Raw genomic sequence first — 16,070 nt, 5'->3', positions numbered from 1 at the left:
TATTGCTGAACCTTGCTGCCCACCTCCCCTCTGAGCTCCCCAAGATGGAGAGACATCCTGCTTTCTGGTAAGACTCTAGATGCAAACAGGATATTTAAAATACCCTAATTAGATCGATCTTGATTTCAGTAGGGGTGTGCTGGAATACAGATTAATCTGTTCCATGCCTGGCACTGGCAGCTGAAGTAGCAGGAGGCCCTGTCAAATCAAGCCATAACATCACACTCCTCTGTCTCTGTTATTATTTTTTTCCCTTTTTACATTTCATTATAATGGACATCTGCCTAGCAGGGGATGTGGTAACCCTAGAAGAGTCACGCGTGTGTGCTCAGCCACTCCAGTTGAATATTGATGCAAGTCAAATCGAACACTTTTCTCAAGACAGATGGATCTGTGTTAGCATCTATATATAGTCCCTTTTAACGCATACACAAAATACATACATTCCTATTCTTCACAAACTTTTGCTGAATCCTGGCAGGCACTGGGCTAGAGACTGGGGACTTAAACAGGCAACATTTACTGTAAACCTACTATGTGCCTCTGTGTGCTCTGCATGTATTACTTTATTTAATCCTCACAACAATCCTTTGAAACATGTTTATTATTCTCCCCATTTTACAGGTATGAAACTAGAGACTCAGGAAAAAAAAAATTGGTCTCCCAGAGTTTCTCAGCTATTAATAACTAGGAAGTGACCTCATTAGTTCCACTATAATACAACTTGATTATTTTCCTCAAGAGTTAAAAAAAAATACCCAGTAAGAATACTAAAAAAGCACTCAGCTTTCTTAGCAGTACCAATAAAATCATGAGACAGTTTCATTTGATAAAGTTTTCAAAATACCTGACGCCTGGAAGGCTGTGGGGAGGGGAGCCCCCTGCGCTGCTGGCCCACGAATACTGTGGACGCAGGACTGAAACCACTCTTGCTGTGTGCATCTCCCCAACAGATGGTGCACTCCTCCAGGGCAGGGACCACATCTTATTCACTGCCACACCTTCAGTGCCTAGCCTCATGCTAGGCATTCAACTAATACTGAATTTGACATCCTAACTAAACAGCATGGTAAGAGTTAGCTATCAGAGATATATCTGTATAAAAAAGAAATAATAACTGACTCCCTGACAGGGTCTGGATGAGCCAAACTGAAGGATGAGAAGGAATTTATCAGAGAGACAAAGGCGGGAACGGCATTCCAGACAAGAGATTTAAAGGCATGGAGACAGAAATGAACATGACACAGGACAGGCTGCAGGGGGTGGGTGAGGAAATGGCAGGTGAGGGAAGAGAGGTGAGCAAGACCCTCGCAGACTCAACTAGAGTCTGGACTTTATCCTGCAGGACCTACAGAACTGACAGAAAACAGGCAGCATGACCAGTTTTCTGTCCCAGAAAGATCATCCTGGAAGAGATGTAGGAATGTACACTGGAGGAGAAGCAGGATCGGATCCAGATTATCACAGAAACATATGTAATAAACACAACATATTGCATTTGGGTATATCTAACAGGTAATTCTCCCTAAGCAAAACCTGAAATAGTTAATGATCTTTCAGAAAGAAGCCCAATTTCCCTGCCCCCTTTCTGGGGGAAGAAAGGAGGTGCAACATAAAGATCACCAGAGTAAAGAGATATAGGTTTCCAGTCTATACTCAGAGGAAAATCTTCTATGTGCCTCTAACGAGGTCTCTTGTCCACCTACTCTCTGGGCCTCAATCTCCGTGACTGTAAAACGAAAGAAGTAGCTTGGAAGATATACAAGGTTCTCCCTCAATTCAATGACAAGATTCTAGTTATCAAAAAAACCATGAATGATTACCAAATGACCCAGCAATTCCACTCCTTGGTATCTTCCCAAGAGAGAATGAAAACATACGACTAGAAAGACTTGCACAAGAATGCTCATCGTAGCTCTATTCATCATCGCCCCACTCTTGAAACAGTCTGTCAACAGGAAGAATGGAAAAAGACATCCATCGTGTGTTTGGGTGGCTCTCAAACACAGTGCTGAGGGAAAGCTTTGCCCTGAAGAGAATACACTGCCTGAGGCCATGGATACGAGGTTCCAGATGAGGTTATTTGATGGTGAAAAACTCAGAACAGATACCTTTGTGAAGTGGGGGAAGGGATCTGACTGGAAAAGGGCATGAGGGAACTTTCTGGTGTGGTGGTAAAGTCCTGTACCTTGACAAGAGTATAAGGAAGGAAGGAAGTGTCAGTCGCTCAGTGGTGTCCGACCCTTTGCGACGCCATGCACTGTAGGCCGCCAGGCTCCTCAGTCCATGGGATTTCCCAGGCAAGAATACTGGAGTGAGTTGTTGCTATTTCCTTCTCCAGGGGAACTTCCCGACCCAGGGATTGAACCGGGGTCTCCCGCATCACAGGCAGGTTCTTTACCATTTGAGTCACCAGAGAAGCCCTGACAGAGTATGTATTTGCTCAAATCTATCAAATGCTGTGTTCAAGATAGGGGCGTTTCACTCTATGCAATTTTATTAAAAAACAAACAAAATGCCTGAACTCTAGGTTACTGATACTCATACTGAAGAGCTAAGCATGAACTGTACTGATGTCTGCAATTTACTTCATGCATCAAAAAGTCAAATGGATGGATGGGAGACAGAGATGGACAGACACATGACAAAGCGAATACAACAGAATGTAAACTGTACAATCTAGGTGCTGGGGACGTGAGCATCTGCTGTACCGTTCTTTCAACTTTTCTGTATACTTGAAAATTTCCTTTAGGAACTGTTGGGAGAAAGGAGGCAAGAAAAAAAAGAGAGATGTGAACTTGGAATATATTATAAATGATGAGATCCCTAAAGGCCATTTTTCCAAAAAGTGGCCTTTTAATATGTCTGTTGTTTGAGATTTTGAATGCATTTTCCACTGATACAGGCCCACTGAAACCCATTTAACCTGAAATATGGCCAAAATTAATTCAGTATTCTCATTTTCCAGTTGCAGTGAGATTCTACAAAGTGTCTAAGCATCTACTGAGTGCAAAGCAATATGACAGGTGTTGCTTTTTAAAAACTTACGTCCACTTTCCCATGGGATTTCTTTCCTGCCTTTCAGGGTTCCAGTAGCACTACAGATTTAAGAAAGTGTTTAGGTGCTAGCTTAACTAATTTACAGACTTGCATCTGTGGGAAAATGGGCCTTACAGCAGGAAAGGGCTATACGTATGCCCAAGAAATGCTTCTTTCTACTATACATTCTCACTACATATTCTCCAAGGACTCAGAGTGGGAAAAAAACCCAAAAAAACCCCGAAGGATGTGGCATCTAACACTCCTACTCAGGGCTTAAGCTGAAAGCATGAAAGCTCCCAAAGTCTGAGGTTCATCTGTCAGGGAAGGTCCATATCTCAGATGAGCTGAAGGAGAGGGCCATGAAGCTCTAAGTGCCTGCCACGTGAGTAAGCGACTATCTCCTGTGGAAATGACTCGGTCTGTCGTTCTCTATGGCTCCCACAAGGTGCTCTGTCAGTGGACCAGCCCTATCACTCCAGCAGCGGCAGTGTGGTCCGGGAAGGCAGCTGGTTCTGGGGAGCACCATGAAGGATGAGCTGGGCACCTGTGGCCTCAGACCTCTGGGGCGGCCTGGACAAGCTCTGCCCAAGACAGATGCTCTGTACCAAGCGGCAGCAACCTGACTGGTTGAGACTGCCAGCTGCCTAGCCGATTTCTCCTCTTATTTCGTACTAATAGAACCTGTATTTATTTGGTAATATGCCCAGCTTAAAGAAACAAACCACCTCTTCCCTTATAGCTAGGTATGACTGTGTGACTAACTTTGGGTTAAGACTTAAGGTGAACTAGTACTTGGGACTTCCAGGAGGGGACATGCCCCCTTCTGCCTGTTCCCTCCTCTTTTTGCTCTCCTGCGGTATGGGATACACAGTAATCAGAACTCTAGGAACCATCTGAGACCAGGAGGCAACCTTGGAAACAGAAGCCAGGCATTTTATAAAACAAGGAGTTTGGGGCACATGAACAAGCAAACAAGCCCGGCCCTGTGATGCGGGAATAGAAAGACAGAAGGCTGGGCTCCGGACGGCACTGTGAGGGTGCAGCCAGTCCTGCTGACCTCTGAGCTGACTTTACGAGAAATAAAGCCCCGTGTGTTCTGCAACTGCAGTTCCTAACTGATATACTGGTCCTTTTCCAGGAAGCCCAAAGACAGACTGCATTCTGGATCTACCCCGAGAAGCTGAGTAGACAGTCTCACTCATTTTTGGAGCCAGCCATACAAGCCAGTGGGGAAAGTCCTAGAACAAGGACTAACTGCTGGTAAAAAGGTACATTTCCTTCTTTTCACTTCACTGTCTTGAAGAACCTCCTTAAGACACTTTCCTATTACGTTCTGAAGAACCTGGCTGGCAGGACTGATACAACTTACAGAATTTTCTTTTATATATTAAAAAAATTAACCCTCATCCATATAATGGCAGAAATAAATGCCTAGAGTTCCAGCACCTCTGTTTTCTCTGCATTCCCCGCAATGCTCACGGAAGCAGCACTCACACCTGGCAATATTCTGAAGAACTGGGATGCGATGGAGCTCAGATGCGTGGTTTCTGACTCACAAGCCTGAGTCCTTCGCTGATCCCACTCGATGAAGCCATCTGAACCTCAGGGGTGGCTGGTTACAGTTTCCTTTCCTTTAGCACATCACTTAGAAGTATTTCATCTAAATTAAACGGACTCTGTGGCCAAGAAGCTCTTCCGGGGTTAAAAGGGTAAATTACAGAGTTCCCACTCCTCTCTCCACCCACGCCCTGCTAAAAAACCTTTAGATCCAAAAATGAGACAATCTCTGTGGATATTTGTGCTGCGACTGTTTTTTTAGAGTCCTTTCCAACGCTCAGCTTACTGTATTCTCAGATAGGCCTAGAAGGTTAGGCGAGCCCAGCAGAACCCTGTCCCCTGTCCCAGCATGGACACACGAGGGTGAGTACAAGTGCCAGAACTCTCTCCCACTCTCCCCCCCTTCCTTCATCAGCGGTTTCTTCCCTATCCCAGTTCCCCGCTTTCCAAGTATCAACCTGCCCTGGCGCAGGAGAGCTGATCAACACAGCCCCAAAGCAAGGGAAGTGTTTTCACACTGCTCTCAGAGCCATCCCTGGATGCCTGCTTTAGATCAGAAATTCAGTTCAGAAAAAAAAAAAAAGAAAGAAAGAAAGAAAGACCTGTTTTCAGGGCCTTCAGGGAATGATCTAAACCTACGTCTGTGCTACTTTGATCTTATTCACCAGTCCTGCCTTTGCACTCTTCAAACAGCCACCGGCTCCTCCTCCCATTCTTCCCACATTTTAGCAGCAGAGTCCTCCTTTAAGCTGCTGCAGCCTCACCAACTGTTGGGCTCCACACACTCTACCTTCAGACTCCAGGGCTTCGGCGGATTGCCACAGAAACCAGAAAAAACCTGCTCACAGACCCAAGGTGGCCTTATGTTCATTTTCTTGAAGTCTGACTTCTTAACCCTTCTTCCATCAGCCAGTAATACAGCAGTGCAAGTACAGAAGGAATTTCAGAGCTGCACTAACACAGCTCTTTCATTTCCAGTGTGAGACTAAGGAACTGAACCATTCTGCAATCTTGCACAGACCAAAAACCACTGGGAAAACATGCAGTCATCTCTGCAAAAATGCTTCAGAACCATATTCTAACTGGTATTAGACTCAAAACAGGGAGGTGATAAAGGAACCTGACTAATCCTAAAAAACAGTGCCATTTGTGAAGACTGATTCCATGTTGTTTTACGATTAAGACATAATCAACAATTGGCAGATATATGGAGTACTTTGCCATCATCATTTTCTCAAAAGTTAATTTTTCCAGATACTCAGTGCAACCATTTTGGTGGTGGTGGTTTAGTTGCTAAGTCGTGTCCGACTCATGAGACCCACTCAGTGTAACCACTTTGGTGGTGGTGGTGGTTTAGTTGCTAAGTCGTGTCCGACTCATGAGACCCCACGGACTGTAGCCCGCCAGGCTTCCCTGTCCATGGGATTCCTCAGGCAAGAATGCTGGAATGGGTTGCCGTTGTCGGACAAGTAAAGAACTAAGGGCCTGAGAGATCTACGTCCCTTTCCTAACGGATCATTTTTATTTTGGCCATGTGGTTTGCAGGTTCTCAGTTCCCAACCAGGGACTGAACCTGGGCCACCGCTGTGAAAGCCTGGAGCCCTAGCCCCTATGGCACCAGGGAACTCCCCAAGGAGTCTTTCTTACAAGGAAAAAACACATTTATCAGCATCACATGCCTCGTTACTGCACTAGGTGCTTTGCATACTCTTTCTTACTTCATGTTCATAACCACACTGGAATGAATTATTCTCCTCATTTTATAGATGAGGAGAAAAAAAAAAAAAAAGGCCCAGAGAGGTTATATGTCCTATTCAAGTTCTCAGAGATAGTAAGAGCCAGAGAGGTTATACATCCTATTCAAGTTCTCAGAGATACTAAGAGCCAGAGACTGATCAGACCAGTTTTTTTTCCCTCACTACTCCTAATCTGCCTTTTTAGTGGTGAACTGAATTTTGCAGCACCCAAATTTCTGAGATACTGCTTAGCAAACTGAGTTGTGAGAAATAAGCAGGGAGCCCATTTTGAACAAAGCTACTAACTGAATGCCAGTGTCCCTTTTGCTTTATACAAAGCAGAAGGCTTCTGGGGAAAAAAATAAACTGACTTCAAAGTAATTTCTGTGAAGCAAATCCTACTTGTTTACCACTACAGAACCCAAGATGCATTCCCAAGGAAAGAATCTCCCGGGCTGCTTCGTCATAAATATTTGGTAAAGGGGAACGATGGGCGCCTTGGCAGATGCTGGGCACGGCTACAGATTAGCAGCGGCGTGTCCTTGCCAGATCTCCTGGCAGCCGGGCTCTGTGGCCCTCCTGCTCAGTGAGACGCCCCCACCAGGACCACAGGGAGTCTTCCTGAGCTTGGGGGGCCTCTGACCTCACTCTGGTGGCTTCTAGAAACTGTGTGTAAGAGAGTAGGATGCATGCTGGCGTGGGGATTGGAAAACAGCTTTTCTTCTCCAGCTTGGCACGAATAAGCACAGTAATACTCAGAAAGGCATGCTTCCTTTCCGGGACTCAGTTTCCCAACTGTCCACTGAATAGTCAGTCCTCTGAGCTCTCAACATCTCTCAAATTCTTCCCTCTTTGTCAGCGGTTCTCAATAGAGGGGTGGACTGGGAGGAAGATTCTATTGTCTGAGGTATTTGGCAGGTTTTCTGTGGGTGTTTCCCCTGGAAGAAGAAATGGCAACCCATTTTAGTATTCTTGCCCGGAAAATCCCAAGGACAGAGGAGCCTGGTGGGCTATAGTTCATGGGGTCACAGTGAGTCGGAAACAACTGAGAGACTAAATAACAACAAAAGACTGGGGCGGGGGGGAAGGTCCTACTGGCATTTAATGGGAAGAAGCCAGGGATGCTGCTAAACAACGTACAGTGCTGGAAGGACACCTCCCCTCCACTCCCGGGCAACAGAGTTATCTGGTCCCAAGTGGTAAGAGTGCCAAGGTTGAAAAACCTGGATATTAGCTACTTCTGCCTTCTAATGGTTATGAGGCTGAACTATCAACAAATATTTATATATATACATATATATATATATATGTATATATATTCTAGCTTGAAAAATGCCTAAATCCAAGGCTCTCATTCATATAAATTATTTTGTAAATTAAACATTCCACATCCGAGGTAAAATTACATGATATCTAGGGTTGCCTTAAAATATTTCAGGAAAAAAAAAAAGGGACCTGCTCCCCCCACCACCTGCCAACACACACACACACAAAGCATAAGACACACTCCTTGACCTGGCAGAGCTCACAGCTGAGTGGAAACAAGCCAGCCAACAACCTCCACACACAAGGGATGCTATTTGGGAGCATAAGAAAGAAGTGAAAAGTGAAGTGAAAGTGAAAGTCGCTCAGTCGTGTCCAACTCTTTGCGACCCCTTGGACTATACAGTCCATGGAATTCTCCAGCCTTCTCCAGGGGATCTTCCCAACCCAGGGATCAAACCAAGGTCTCCAGCATTGCAGGCGTATTCTTTACTGTCTGAACTACTAGAGAAGCCTGAAGAAGCATAAGAAAGGGACCACTCTAAAAACAGAAGTGGAAAAGCCAGGAAGGGATTCAAGAAGGAAGCAAGATGGGAGGAAAGTCCAGAGAAAAACTAGTCAGTCTCACAGAGACGGGAGTAAAGAAGTGTCTCAGTTAAACAAAGCAAGAGGTGTCAACACATGTGCATGCCATGTTGCTTCAGTCATGTCCAACTCTCTATGGACTGCAGCCTGCCAGCCTCCTCTGTCCATGGGATTCTCCAGGCAAGAATACTGGAGTGGGTTGCCATGCCCTCCTCCAGGGGATCTTCCCCATCCAGGGTTCAATCCCACATCTCCTCTGTCTCCTGTGCTGGCAGGCAGGTTCTTTACCACTTAGCGCCACCTGAGACACAGAGAGACCGCACTAGCTCAGGCTAAGGGCAGGTAATTTCAAGAGGGGGACAGCAAGAGAAGGCCAAATGGCCAGGTCTTCTACATCATACTACGGAGTCTAGATGCCTCCCTTGACTTGTATTAAGAAGCTCTTAAAAGACTGAGCAGCAGAGTCACATGATCATATTTTAAAGGAACTTGAGGCAGTTTATCTGTGTGTTTCAAGATTCGGGAAGAAAAGGGACTGGAGAGAGGCGAGAATTCCAGTAGTGAGTCAGGGAAGAAAAATGGTGCAACCATTTGAGAAAGGAACTAAAAGGAATGAGGGTTAGTAGGGATGATAGGAATGACAAGAAGATTAAATTCAAGAGATAATTTATGATTATAACTGATGTCATCGAAAGAACTCCAAAGTAGAGATCAGAGAAGTTTGCCTATGGAGACCAAAATTGGGATTATCAGAGAAGAATGTACAAAAGGACTTAAAAAAAAATCAAATGAATTTAGTAGATTTATAGATGATGGCCAAGGAAGAGGCTGAAGCTCCTTCCATTCTCAGATTTTGAAGATTTTAGGCACGTATGATAGATATGATACTGTAGCTGGGAGTGTCTGCTGGGCTGCTGTAGGAGAAGGCTGCCCTGGTCCAGCTGTCTTGGTTATCCCTACTGGCCTTGACAAATACAGTCAGCAGTCTGGCTCACTAAGCTTAGTCTCTAACCACAACGCTGTAATTCTTGCCTTTTCCAGAGTTCCATCAAATTCTCAGTTGCCATTCTATATGCCGTTCTCTCTGGCTAAGAGTTCTTCTCTTTCTTGTTCATTTTGGACATTCCTACTCACTTCAATCTTTCTAGTCCCCTCAAGGAAGATTTCCAAGTGGACTGGAAGCCTGTTTCTTCCTTCAATGCCTCCATCTGCAACCTGTACCCACCTCCTTTATAATCTTCACAGTATTATACTGTAATCATCATGTGCATGTCGCCTGGAAGCTGAGCTGCCGCCAGGGCACACATGTTCCCAGGATCTGACACCCTGTCTGATACTATCAGGTATTCAACAAATACTGGCTACAGAACTGTAGAGCGAATGAATTCGCGGAAGAGGTCAGGGGAGGATTCCTTTGGGCCACCTTACAAAGGTTTGCACAGAGTTCCTAAGTGACTCCTAGCTCTGGGCAAACACCTCAAGATGACCTCCTAAGTCACCAAGCTATATTCACATGTGATTAAGCTCATTTCAAAGCTTAATCCTGAGCTTATTACTTGTGACATGTCTTCTGTAGCCTGGAACTTTTGACAGAGATAAGACAGGCTGGGAATACATGTTTCCAGAAGTACATCTTAAACAAAGGCCATGTTGGAAGGAAAAGGCAAAAGGGCTAACATTTGTTAAGCACCTACTATAAGCCACAATGAATCCGAGAGGCAGACACCTTAGTGAGCTCGCTGGGCAGGACGTCGGTCTCATGTCCCCATTGTTCTAGTGTTTTGGAGCGTGTCTGTGTTTCTGCTGTGTGACTTTGTTGTGAAGCAAGCCTGCTTGATTTTGTGGTTAAGCAAACCTGCTTTCTTGAGTGGATCATTACAGGGGTCTTCCATACTTCCCTCTCTACTTACAATCCCCTAGTGTGATTAACTAATCAATCACCTACTTTGCCCCTTTACTCTGTCCCTATCGGTGTTATAGGGCTTCCTTGGTGGCTCAGATGGTAAAGAATCCTTCCGCAATGTTGGAGACCTGTGTTTGATCCCTGGGTTGGGAAAATCCCCTGGAGAAGGGAACAGCTACCCACTCCAGTATTCTGGCCTGGAGAATTCCATGGACTGTATAGTCAATGGGGTTGCAAAGAGTTGGACTTGACTGAGTGACTTTCGCTTTCACTTTTGGAACTGTGAGAGAATACATTTCTGATATTAGGGTTTCCCTGGTGGCTCAGATGGTAGAGTCTGCCTGCGATGTGGGAGACCCAGGGTCGATCCCTGGGTCAGGAAGATCCCCTGGAGAAGGAAATGGCAACCCACTCCAGTGGTCTTGCCAGGAAAATCCCTTGCATGGAGAAGCCTGGCAGGCTACAGTCCATGGGTCACAAAGAGTCGGACATGACTGAGCGACATCGCTTTTCACTTTCATCAGTATTATAGACTCCTGCTCCTTGAAGTGTGGTCAGAGGGCCACGAGCAGCAGCGCCACCTGGGAGCTGGTTATAAATACCCAATGTCAGGCCTCACCCGCACCTACCGAAGCAGACAGTGTTTTTAAAAGATCCCCAGGTCATCTGTCTGCAATATAAACACTGAGAAGCACTGTTGTAGATGCAGTATATCTGGGATCAGTGAAGTTAATTAATGTGCCTAAGGTTACTGTGATATTGTGATTTATAATAAGAATTATTATATTTGGTCTTTGTCCCAGTTTCTGGCAAAGAACTCCTAAAACCCTTGGAATTTCCTAAGTGATGAAAGTCATAATGGTGTCTCTTGTTATGTTAATATTATGTTGCTAACAGAACCAACCAAGATATTAGAGCGATGAGAGGGTTTCAACTTTCAGTCCCAACAACAGACCTGCGAGGGGAGAGGGGCTATAGATTTAATCAGTCACAAACAGCCAATGATGTAATCAATCACACTTTGGTAATAATGGCTCCATAAAACCCCAAAGGATGGGTTTGGAGAGCTTTCCAAGTGCCGAGAGAGTGGCGTGCCCGGAGACGGCATGGAAGCTATGTGCCCTCTCCCCACACTTTTCCTTCACACCTTATGTTCGGCTGTTCCTGAGTTACATCTTTTTATAATATACCAGTGTGAGTGTGTGCTAAGTCACTCAGTCATGTCTGACTCTGTGGACCCTATGGACTGTAGCCTGCCAGGCTCCTCTGTCCATGGGATTCTCCTAAGAATACTGGAGTGGGTCGCCATGCCCTCCTCTAGGGGATCTTCCTGACCCAGGGATCAGGCCTGCATGGCAGACAGGTTCTTCACCACCAGCACCACCTGGGAACCCGATTTCAGGTAAGTAAGACGTTTCACTGAGCTCTGTGAGCTGCTCCAGCAAATTGATTGAACCCAAGGAATAGGTCTTGGAAACTTCTGATTTATAACTAGTTGGTCCGAAGCACGGGTAACAACCTGGACTTTAGAGTGGTGTCAGAAGGGAACGGGGTGGTCTTGTGAGACAAAGCCCTCAACCTGTGGAAATCTGTTGTCTCCAGGTCTACGGAGTCAGAACTCCGGTGAATTCTAGGACGGCCTTCTGGTGTTCCCGAACTCCTTGGTGGTATGAGGAAACCACCCCACCTCTGCCTTGGAAACTGAGCCTCAAAGCACCTAGTTTAGTTACACAACTGGTATAAGCTGGGATTTGAACTCACGCCTGCATGTTCTATAAGCTTTCCCCATACACTGCTATTAAGATCTATGCCAAGCTTACGACTTAGAAAAACACGTCTAACTTACTAGAAAATATATAGAAAAAACCTTAGGATAACAAGATTCATCGTTTCAAAAATTTAGGTTGACATTATAAAAAAATTTTCACATCCCACAATGCAGAAATGCTCCCCCTCCCACCACTCACCTTCTACTTAATACAAAAAAACTTAGTAATAGAACTTTTCTGCCTTGCCCTGCCATGCCAATATTATAAATTTTCCTATTTATTTCTAGAAATAACTAAAGGTTGCTTTGATGATTAAAAGTCACTTAACTCTGGCTTTCAGATGTCTCCTTGAGAGACTTAAAGCACAGGATCACAAACATGGGCTTTGGGTTCTGCTGCTAAGTCGCTTCAGTCGTGTCTGACTCTGTGCGACCCCATAGACGGCAGCCCACCAGGCTCCCCCGTCCCTGGGAATCTCCAGGCAAGAACACTGGAGTGGGTTGCCATTTCCTTCTCCAGTGCATGAAAGTGAAAAGTGAAAGTGAAGTCGCTCAGTCACGTCTGACTCTTAGCGACCCCATGGACTGCAGCCTACCAGGGTCCTCCATCCATGGGATTTTCCAGGCAAGAGTACTGGAGTGGGGTGCCATTGCCTTCTCCGCAGACGTTCGTTTAAACTGTGCATGATTTGAGAAAGTACTTTACTTCTTGGGGGCTGTTTCCTCAGCAATAAAGCAGGCTAATGATACGCCACATGGAGCTGATGGCAGGGATAATGACATCATGGATAAACTGAACACAGCAAACACTTAATAAATGTGAGGCACCATGGCAGCCATCATTGTCCATGGTAACCTCAGACTGGCTGGTACATCATCAGGAGAATCAGCCTGCTAACGAGGCAAGCAAACATTGTTATTCCACAAGTTCGCCAGCCAGCAGGCATGCTTAACAGAGACATGATTTATTAGTAATCAATACATTTAAGAAAGTTGTAGGCATATTTTTAGTGATTATCAAAATGATACGCTTAATTTATTTTATGGTAACCCTGCAGCAAATATGGAATAAATTAACCATCATTTTCTTTCTATTTTGGAGCCAGAGACAAGGGAGAAAAATGTTACAAGGGGGAAGAAAATGTAAGGGATGTAGAAGAGACAAGGGAGAAACACTGATTGTAATATATACCACCATGGCCATATTGTACAGGGGCAAAATCTTCCAGTATACGAAGCACTTCCCCACGCCTTATCTTATCCAGTTCTCACACACTGTGAAATAGTGTAATCTCCCTCTTTAAAGGTGGGGAAACTGAGGTTCAGAGCGTAAATGACTTGCCAAAGTCACAGAGCTGTGGTATAAACACCCATCTAGACCTTGTGAACCCAGCCCAGGGTTCCTTTGTAATAGGCTATGCAGACAGAGGTGCTTAGCCTCAGAAAATTACCCCATGATGGTTCACTGCAAGGCTGTCTGTCCAGCCCCAACCCCAGGCTGACCTCCCCAGCTCAACACAGAGATCCTTTAATAAACCCACATCTTAAAGAGAAAAGATCTGCTTCTCTATAACCTGATACCTGAGAATAATTTGTGTTTGGGGATCCTTTGTTTGGCTACCAGAAAAGAATATTCAACATCTTTTCAACCTCCTTCTTATGCTAATTACAGCTCATCAGCATCTGGACACCCACAAGCAAAAGCAATCTGACTATAAAAGAAGCCAAAGACATTTTCTTACCATAAAGAAAACAAACAAGTAAGGCTGCAACATGATTAAATACACAGAGCCATTTCCCCAGCAACCTGCAAGCTGCTGTGTATAAAAATCACATCCAATATCACAAGAATCCAGGAAGGTGGACACTAACAAACATTTCACATGTGTATTCTTTATGAGCAGTGAAATGTATACGGGTCTATTTTCAGTTTATCTCCTTCTACACTATATCCGCTGTTAGATGCCAACATGTATAACACCTTAAAATACTCATATGTTTAAAAAAACATTTGAAAGGCATCTTCACTTCTCTGAGAACCAAGTGAACTGAGATGCATTAGCCTTTAGTCCGCCCCTCCTTTCCGTGCCATACTGAAGTCCCAGCACATTCACAACTTGGAAGAGCCAGCCTCACCATCCAAGCCCAGCTCACCCCTTCCAAAACGCTATCACCTCTATAGCCTAATCATTTCACCTGAAATCTATCCTGCCTTCTAAAAATATACAGTCCAGTTTCCTAATTGTATTAAAAGACACCCCTGTCAAGTATGCCCAAGACACACTGAGTAAAAACAGGTTACAAAATAGCATATACACCATGCTTCCAATTATACAAAATTATATTCACATATATTCAAGCCCCATCCCTAATGCAGAAGTTTGAATGGAGAGTGTCCACGATACTTCTAGTGATTAACTCTGGGTGGTGAAATTGGGAGCAGATTTTTACTTTCCCTCCTTTCTTTTCCACAATGCTTGACCTTTCTACACTAGGTTAATTATTCATACTCAGAAAAAGTATTAAGATATATCTAACAAGCCTTCCCCTAAGATCCACCATGTCAAGGATCTTCTCTTGGCCCAAAGAGAAAGTCAAAATATGCTCACCAAGGCTTATGCTCTGAACATTTTAGCCAGTGAGTCTCAGCACTAACTGAGCAACAGGCTCTGGAGCTTCTAAAAATTTCAGAGGTTTGGAGTTTTGATCCTTAGAATTCCTGGGGGTGGGGCCCAGGCATGTGTATTCTGTTAAAGCTCTTCAAGCCTTACTCACCATCGGTGAGGGCTGAAAACTACACATTCATGTCTCTTTCTCCAGGAGTCAACAGAGGGAGAAAACAGGCCAGAGTGCTGAGTGAAGGGTTCAAGGGCAGACAACTGCAAAGGAAGCAGATTGCAATGTGTAGGAACAGAAACTGAAGGCTGAAGCGGTGCTGAGCTTCAGGCCTGAGAGGCCTGAAGAGAAGACACTATCAGGGGACAAATACCCCCGAAAACTGGAAGCCAAGAAGAGGTGAACAAAGTGTGGCAGGACGAAATGTTTGGAATTGACAGAGTTTATGCAGTACTGGATGCAGGACTACTGATGACTGAGAAGAAATCAAATAGGCAAAGATACCACAGAGCAGTTTAAATCAGGCCCACTACTACTGGGTAAGTTCTGATTTATGATTAAAAGAAGAATTAGAAGAGCACTGCATAGGATTCAATTTTCAGAAACCATGGAAAAATCTTAGCTTAAAATCCTAGTAAGGCCATGTACTAGCTGTGTCTTTGGAAAATGACAACTTCCTTATGCCTCAGTGTTCTCACTTGTAAAATGTAGGTAATAATACATGGCTCACAGGGCTCTTGTGAGATTAGGTAAAACGATACAATGAATTGTTTTTACCTGATAGGCTTTTGCCTATCAGAGCACTCAACAAAAAAAGCCCCCAAATAGTAAGATTAAGAAGCATATCATGGTAAAGATGTGAAGAGCAAACTCATTGGAAGAGACCCTCTCTGATGCTGGGAAAGATTGAAGGCAAAAGAAGAGGGCAGCAGAAGATGAAATGGTTAGAGAGCATCACCTTTCAATGGACACACTGTTGTTGTTCAGTCACTCAGTCATGTCTGATGTTTTGTGACCCCATGGACTGCAGCACTCCAGGCTTCCCTGTCCTTCACTACGTCCCGGAGTTTGCTCAAACTCATGTCCATGGAGTCAGTGATGCCACCCAACCATCTCATCCTCTGTTGCCCGCTTCTCCTCCTACCCTCAGTCTTTCCCAGTATTGGGGTCTTTTCCAATGAGTTGGCTCTTTGCATCAGGTGGCCAAAGTACTGGAACTTTAACTTCAGCATCAGTCCTTCCACTGAATATTCAGGGTTGATTTCCTTTAGGATTGACTGATTTGATCTCCTTGCTGTCCAAGGGACTCTCAAGAGTCTTCTCCAGCACCACAGCTCGAAAGCATCAATTCTTTGGTGCTCAGCCTTCTTTATGGTCCAAATTTCACATCTGTACATGACTACTGTAAAAATTATAGCTATGACTATACAGACCTTTGGTGGCAAAGTGATGTCTCCGCTTTTTAATACACTATCTAGGTTTGTTATATCTTTTCTTCCAATGGATATGAATTTGAGCAATCTCCGGGAGAAAGTGGAGGACAGAGCAGCCTGGCGTGCTACAGTCCATGGGGTTGCAGACAGTCATACACGACTTAGCA

General features: G+C 44.7%; 1 protein-coding gene across 1 annotated transcript in view; it reads right to left on the bottom strand.

Moving 5' to 3' along the window:
- CTNNBL1 (catenin beta like 1) overlaps nucleotides 1–16,070 on the bottom strand; it is a 166,729-nt gene that overhangs the window by 41,371 nt on the left and 109,288 nt on the right. The window lies entirely within an intron of this gene.

Source organism: Bos mutus, chromosome 13, assembly GCF_027580195.1.
Source record: "Bos mutus isolate GX-2022 chromosome 13, NWIPB_WYAK_1.1, whole genome shotgun sequence".
Lineage (NCBI taxonomy): Eukaryota > Metazoa > Chordata > Mammalia > Artiodactyla > Bovidae > Bos > Bos mutus.
Note: the sequence above shows the minus strand (reverse complement) of the source record. Positions and strands in the feature narration are given on the sequence as shown.